We start from the raw sequence: 6,660 nt of genomic DNA, 5'->3' as shown, positions 1-6,660 counted from the left end.
TGGCAAAGTAATATTAATTTAGCAAAGACATATCAGGGGATGCTAAAATGAGTAGATTAAAATTTTATGAGCAATGGGAATTTATATAGTACCAAAGTACCTCCCTACAAAACATTTATTAATCACAAAAGGGCACATGAGTAATTTTAAAGTGGAAAGGCATAGCAGATGTCACCTTAATCAAGTGCTCAAAGTTAGCATCACCAGTTATGGAACAAATTAAAACTCTGCATTACTTAATAGGATACAATGAAAAGAACACACACCACTTCTCTAATAAACTTGCTCAAAATGCATAATTCATGCCTGTTAAAAATAAAACTTTAGAAATATTAAATTCACCAAAGTTTGTGAAAGGAAGGATTGGCAAATCCAGCAATGCCCAGAAATCAGAATAGGTTCAGAGTGACTCTAGGTCTGCCACAGGGCTAGATAGCATTTATGGACAGAAAACAAAACTGAAATACAAAAACAGTGTGTTGGTTGAAGCTTGGCACTTGCCTTATTTGATACTGGTTTAAATAGTTGGCTGCTCTACTTGACTGAAATTGGGCTATTATGACAACTAAGACTTAACTACTTATAAAAAAAGAGAGAAAGAGAGAGTAGGTCTGTTCACACATTAAGTTAGGTCCCAGTTCACTAGGTAAAGAAAAACATTTAGGTCAAACTTAGAATAAGTAGGGTGGCCACTTTAAGACAAACTTAATTAAATATAACAAATATAATTGTAACAAAATATCAAGTAATCCCTACTGGAGAACATTCTATGAAATAACTTGGAAAAAAAAACTCTAAAGTCATGAAAGGGGAGAGAAGGCTAAGTAATTGTTTCTGATTAAAAGACACTAAAGATATTTCAATACGCAATCCTGGTTTGAACAATTGGAACATCTAATAGAATTCAAATTGGAGTTGTGGATTGGGTGGTGATAATATACCCATGTTCATTTTGATGCATGTATTCTGATTTATTAGAGAAATGTCCTTGCTTATAGGATTAACACTGAAGTATTTAGGCTGATGGCACACCATATCATCAACAAATTCTTAAATGATTAATGGAATACAAATAGATGTAATATTCTCATAACTTTTGTCTAAGTTCGACATTTCAGAATTAAAATTATTGTTAAGTTTTTAAAAAAGTGACAAAAATCAAAAGTTAAAAACAACTGAAATGTCCATAAAAAAGTGAATGGACAAGTTACAGTTTATTCACACAACATTCTACTTGATAAATAAATGGATCAAACTACCTACACATGCTAATATGGATGAATGTCACAGATATCATACTCTAATGAAATAAGGCAGACACACACAAGAAAAATTACTGTGTGATTTTGTGTACAAGAAATCTCAGAACAAGCAAAATTAACCTATAATAAAAGAAATCACATATGTAACTGACCGTGGAGATTAGAGAGGTCAGAGAAAACTGGCAGTAAGCAGACACAAAGGCAAGTTTTTCCTAGGGTGATGGAAATGCATTCTGTAATAAGACACCATTAAGCAGGTGCCCACTAGTGTGAACAGTCACCAAATTATACTTATAAAGCATATAAATTTTATTATATGAGAATCGGACCTTCTAAACTGATTTTAAAATAAAATACTGCTGGTAGTAAAAATATCAACAAAAGGAATAAGCCAGATAATAAAAATATCAATGAAAACACAATTTTTTAAAAGTACAACTATGCTCTATGGTGGTGTATTTAACAAACAGTCATGAACTGTAAATTAACCTGCTCATTTACTGGAACTTAATCAGTAAGCAAATACGATAGTCTAATAAGTATTTAATTTACTTACCTCTCAATTTTAATGTGACACATTTAATAAAATTCTATTATAAAAATAAATTTCTAAACCAAACTATTTCATTATGTGAATTTTTATTTAATGTGTTCCTTATCCTCCTGTCTTAAACTTATTTTAATGATGTTTTGTTAAACAGTGTTATACTCTTTATAGTCAAACAATTCCATTAGCCTAAATATGCAAACAAATGCCTTTCTTGATGTGGCCAAGGAAAGCAACCCTGTGACTTTAATATCCATATATTCTTTAAGGTATTTGAAACATTCAAAAACAAAAGATTTATCATAATCCTTGTTTACCCAAATAGTGTATTCTGTTTTCCTAAAGTTCACAGCAATTTTAATTGCTGAAGTACTATCTTTTAAGAGCAATATACAAACATTCAAAGGAATAGTGGTGCTTCTTTACAAAAGAAATATATGGTGTCGGAAAAAGGAAACTGATTTATGGACCTGAGCCTTGCTGGAAAAGCACACAAGGGTTTTACTCCAGCTTTGCCTTATATTTTAAGTGATTCCTCAAAACCTACCATTTTTGAACTTTTTTTTTTCAAATTCATTATGCTGGAGTAAAAAAGGAAAGTCCTCTAAGATTTAAATATAAAAAAAAAAGTTAGGCACCATCATTTCACCCCAGATTATTCAGTGTCCTTAAGTGCCACATCTAAATTATTTAAAGAAAACTCAGCAATCTAAATTTTTCTGCTGCCTGAATTATTTAGGTCATAAATGTTTCCTGTTGAATGCTTTTGTGGTTACATTTTGCATCTTAGCCTAAGTGAATAAAATTAGCTTTAATGCAATAATACAAAAGCAATGTCCAGAAATAATACAAGAAGTGACTGCCATTTTTTCCTTATGAAACTGATGAAGCAATGTTGGCCACAATGCACATTTTTGTTTTATTCTGTTAGCCTTGCACCAACAATAAATTATTCCACAGAGGTATGTGGCTTTTTTTTTACCATATATGAAAGTCAATTGCAATAAATGTTTAACTTACTCTCTAAATATGCTGTTGCTAGTTCAAGTTTCCATACCTATTCGAATATTTTATATTGGCAATAATATACTTACCAATGTGGCCAATTACCTTGGTGAAGAAGAGTTGGCAATTTGTGATTTTATGTGAAATCCAATGAGTTCTCTCTGGAGTATGCCTTAGATTATATTACTAAAAGATAGTACTGTGCTTCATTTTCCCCATTGGTTTAGAAACAGCCTATTTTGAAGACTTACTAGAACCTCGTTTCTGTCTTTAATTTTAATTACCTCTCATTTAGTGGTGCTTTTAGCAAGTCCAAACCACATGATTTGACTTTCAGATTTTATTTCTGTTCTCTTCTTCTGGCTTATTGGAGAAATAGGGGATTAGAAGAAGAAGACCAATGTTCCAAAATGGCAAGGCCATAAGAAAAATAAGATAATGGAAATGGATATGGGAAATAAGATAATGGAAATGACTAAATGAATCAGAGGAAAAATAAATAATAGTGAAATTATTTTGTTCAAAAGTTATTTTGTTCTATTGAATCAAATTGAGGTACCCTTTGAATTGAATAATATTTTATGTGTAAGGAGAATTATTTTTTAGAGGTTTATGCTTGCAAGTGATGGAAGCCAATTCAGGATAAAGAAAATTGAGGGGAAAAATAATTAGATTAGATGAGCTGTGGAGATGGAATTTTCTATATGGACACAGGGCTATTTTATAGAATCCAAGGGTAACAGTTATGGGTCTCTAGAAGAAACTATAAGAGGATCTCACTACACCTATTAAGCTTGGTTCCCTCTAGGCTTTCTCTTCATCTTGCTTGCTCAGTAGATTGGCTGTCCAGTTAATGCAGCCTACAGAACTTGGCTAACTCGGAATTACCAAGGATAGATCTGGTATCCTTGGGAATCCTGGTCAAGAAAAGCCCAGCCTCACCTTAAATTTCCTGGAGGAAGAATCTTATCATTGTAGCTGGGGCCAAATGCTTTTCCATGGTCCAATAAACTGTAAGCAAGAATTTCAGAAATATTATATGACTTAAGGGACTGCACTCGTCATAAGTTTCCATATCAAAGGAGAACAGATACTCATAACAGGCCCACCACAGAAACCTGTAGATATCCCATTTTGAAGTAAATGGTCCTTTTAGATCAGTTCCCTTAATAACTTGCATTTTTAATTTGCCAGACACCAAGGTGTTATCCTTCTAGAATTCTATGTTTTGTCTACACAGTGTAAAAACTAAACTTCCATCTTATAAAGTGTCATGTACTTTGCAAATTGGGTGTTTTATTTTCTCCCTTCAGTTTCTACTTTGCCAGCATTTTTCATATTTGTATATCTGAAGTAGATTTTCCTGCACTTCCCTGAAGTTGTCTTCAAAACTGAACTGGAGGGTTCATAGTACACCATAACTTCTATCCCCTAATTCAGCATTACAAGAAAGAACTGTAAAAGTAAGGACTAAAATTCCCAAAATTATTTTCCTTGTTCTAGGTAGAGTTTGATGATGATTGGCATTCACATTAAATTTGTAGGATAAAAGAGAAAAAGGAACCATCATTCTCCAGAGACACTTGAAGTCAGATCTGAGACTCAGTGATTCGTAGTGAGCTCACGAACTCCAGTCTCACCTTTGTAGCCTTAATATGTTGAAGGAAGCTTTTTCGAGATGCCTTAGTATTTCAGCAGCTTCCTGGGGACCCACTATTTGATATTTTATGCTGATATCTTTTGTGTCCATTTACTTGACCCCACCTCAACAATGGTATACTTCCTTAATTCATACCTTAAACTCTTATACAGAATACACATATGGCCTCCCATGTTCTTTTTTTTCTTTTTTTTAATATTTTTTTAAAAGAGAGAGAAGAGAGAGAGATTTTTTAATATTTATTTTTCAGTTTTCAGTGGACACAACATCTTTATTTTATCTTATGTGGTGCTGAGGATCGAACCCAGGGCCAGGCGAGCGCGTTACTGCTTGAGTCACATCCCCAGCCCCAACCTCCCATGTTCTTGATAGAAAAATGACTAAAAAAAACTAAACTTATTGAATCATATTTACTTGTTTTTCATGTACTATAAAATGTACCTGTTCTCCTGAATCTATGCTCTTATTTTAATCACTGTGAAATTAAATTGAAGGCATTCAGGTATTTCATTCCATTACAAACATTGCCTCTACTTGAATCATGTGGAGTTTGATCACTTCAACCAAAGTAACCAATCTTTTCAAAAGTATTCAAACAAAAATTCTCACAATTCATTTTTTACATTTCTTTTAGAATGGTTTAATCTCATTATATTTTAACATCTGATAGATGGCAGACAGACATGAGTGGTGGGAACATGAGGTTAAGGGGAAAAATCTATAGACAGGGTCTACTGCCCTGACTCCTACATGTATTTTGTGGAATGGAAACTTTCTGGAAGTCGCTGGCTTGATTCAGTGGAATATACTACATTCCTCAGCAAGCAACCTATTATCTGCAGAAGAAATGTGGACCCCAGGACTCCTCCTTGCCAAAAAGAAGAGAATGGCTACCCTAAAGGGGGACTTTTGGGACCTTTGTACAGAACAAATTCTAGGATTCATGGAGAAGGATAATTAGAATCAAGGCCACAACAATAAAATCTGTAAGAGCAAGTTCCAATGAGAACCAGTCAGTGCAGGCCAATGTGACTCAGAGTTGCTTCGAATTTTTAAAATGTCAGTATAATAGTAAAATCTCCCCTTCCTTGGGTAAATCCATGCACATTTGGGAATTGAAAATTTGATGCAGTTCTGCTGTCAGTCAAAAGTCAAGAAGTAGACCTGGGCAGGGCTCCGGAAACTTCCTCTGAGACTCCCAACAAAATTGGAGGACAGGAGGGGCATGCTGTTCCTGTCCTGAGAGGACCCATTCTCTCCTTTTCTCCCTTGAGAGTGTTCTCTCTATCCCTTTTCCTATCCCTTCTAATACTCATGCCTGCCCCTCTGAGCAATTTGTCTGAAATTCTTCTGGAGTGAAAATAAACACCTGGTGACTGAGGATCTCTGCAGTCACTGCAGCTCCATGGAGGGCCTTCTCTGCAACAATATCCATAATCCTTTGGGAATGAAACTTGACAACGGTTATAAATTTGCCTCCAAGAGGTTATGGGTTTCTCTCAGTTGCAGAGTGCTTGCCTAGGATGCTCACAGCCCTGGTTTTGATCCTCGGCCCTGAAAGAAAAAAATTTAGTCTTTAAGACTAATAGTCTAGTCATTATCAAACAGTTACCTTCAATACAGCTACCTTCCTTCATATTTTCTTCTTTGGATATGACCCAACACAAAAAGCTAACTGTGTCCTCTAAAAGTTTCAGAGGCCAAAACATCTGTACTTTTGGAAATCCTCTGAAACCCTCATTGCCCCCCGTTGATAGCATCATTATAGTATAAAACATGACTCCTCTTTCCATAGCTTCCTCCTATGTTTTACTTTCATTAAATCAAGCTTGGGCTGTTAGATTTTGCCTTGGATATTGAATTTGGATTAAGTTCACATCAGAGCACTGGGAGAAATATGGAAAGTATAAATAAATCAAATCAAATGAATAAAGCATTAGGTGGGCTGTGCAATGGGGCAGAAGCGTCTGCATGTTTGCAGGAATTCAATATGAGATGAATGGCTTTGGAACGCATGTGTACAGCCAGGCAAGGGCTCCCAATGAGCAGGCCAAAGTCCTTATTCACACTTCACTGGCCCATCCATGTTGAATTTGCATGGTCTTTGAAATCCAGCTGTTGAAGCCCCTTTTTTTTCACGTTGAAACCAAAGTCCTCTATTATGAATTTCACACATTAGAATAAGC

The sequence above is a fragment of the Marmota monax genome, unplaced genomic scaffold, assembly GCF_021218885.2.
Source record: "Marmota monax isolate L192 unplaced genomic scaffold, Marmota_monax_Labrador192_F-V1.1 WCK01_AAM20220418_F8-fsc00025, whole genome shotgun sequence".
NCBI classification, from domain to species: Eukaryota; Metazoa; Chordata; class Mammalia; order Rodentia; family Sciuridae; genus Marmota; species Marmota monax.
The sequence above is the reverse complement of the archived record's forward strand: the minus strand, read 5'-3'. Positions refer to the sequence as shown.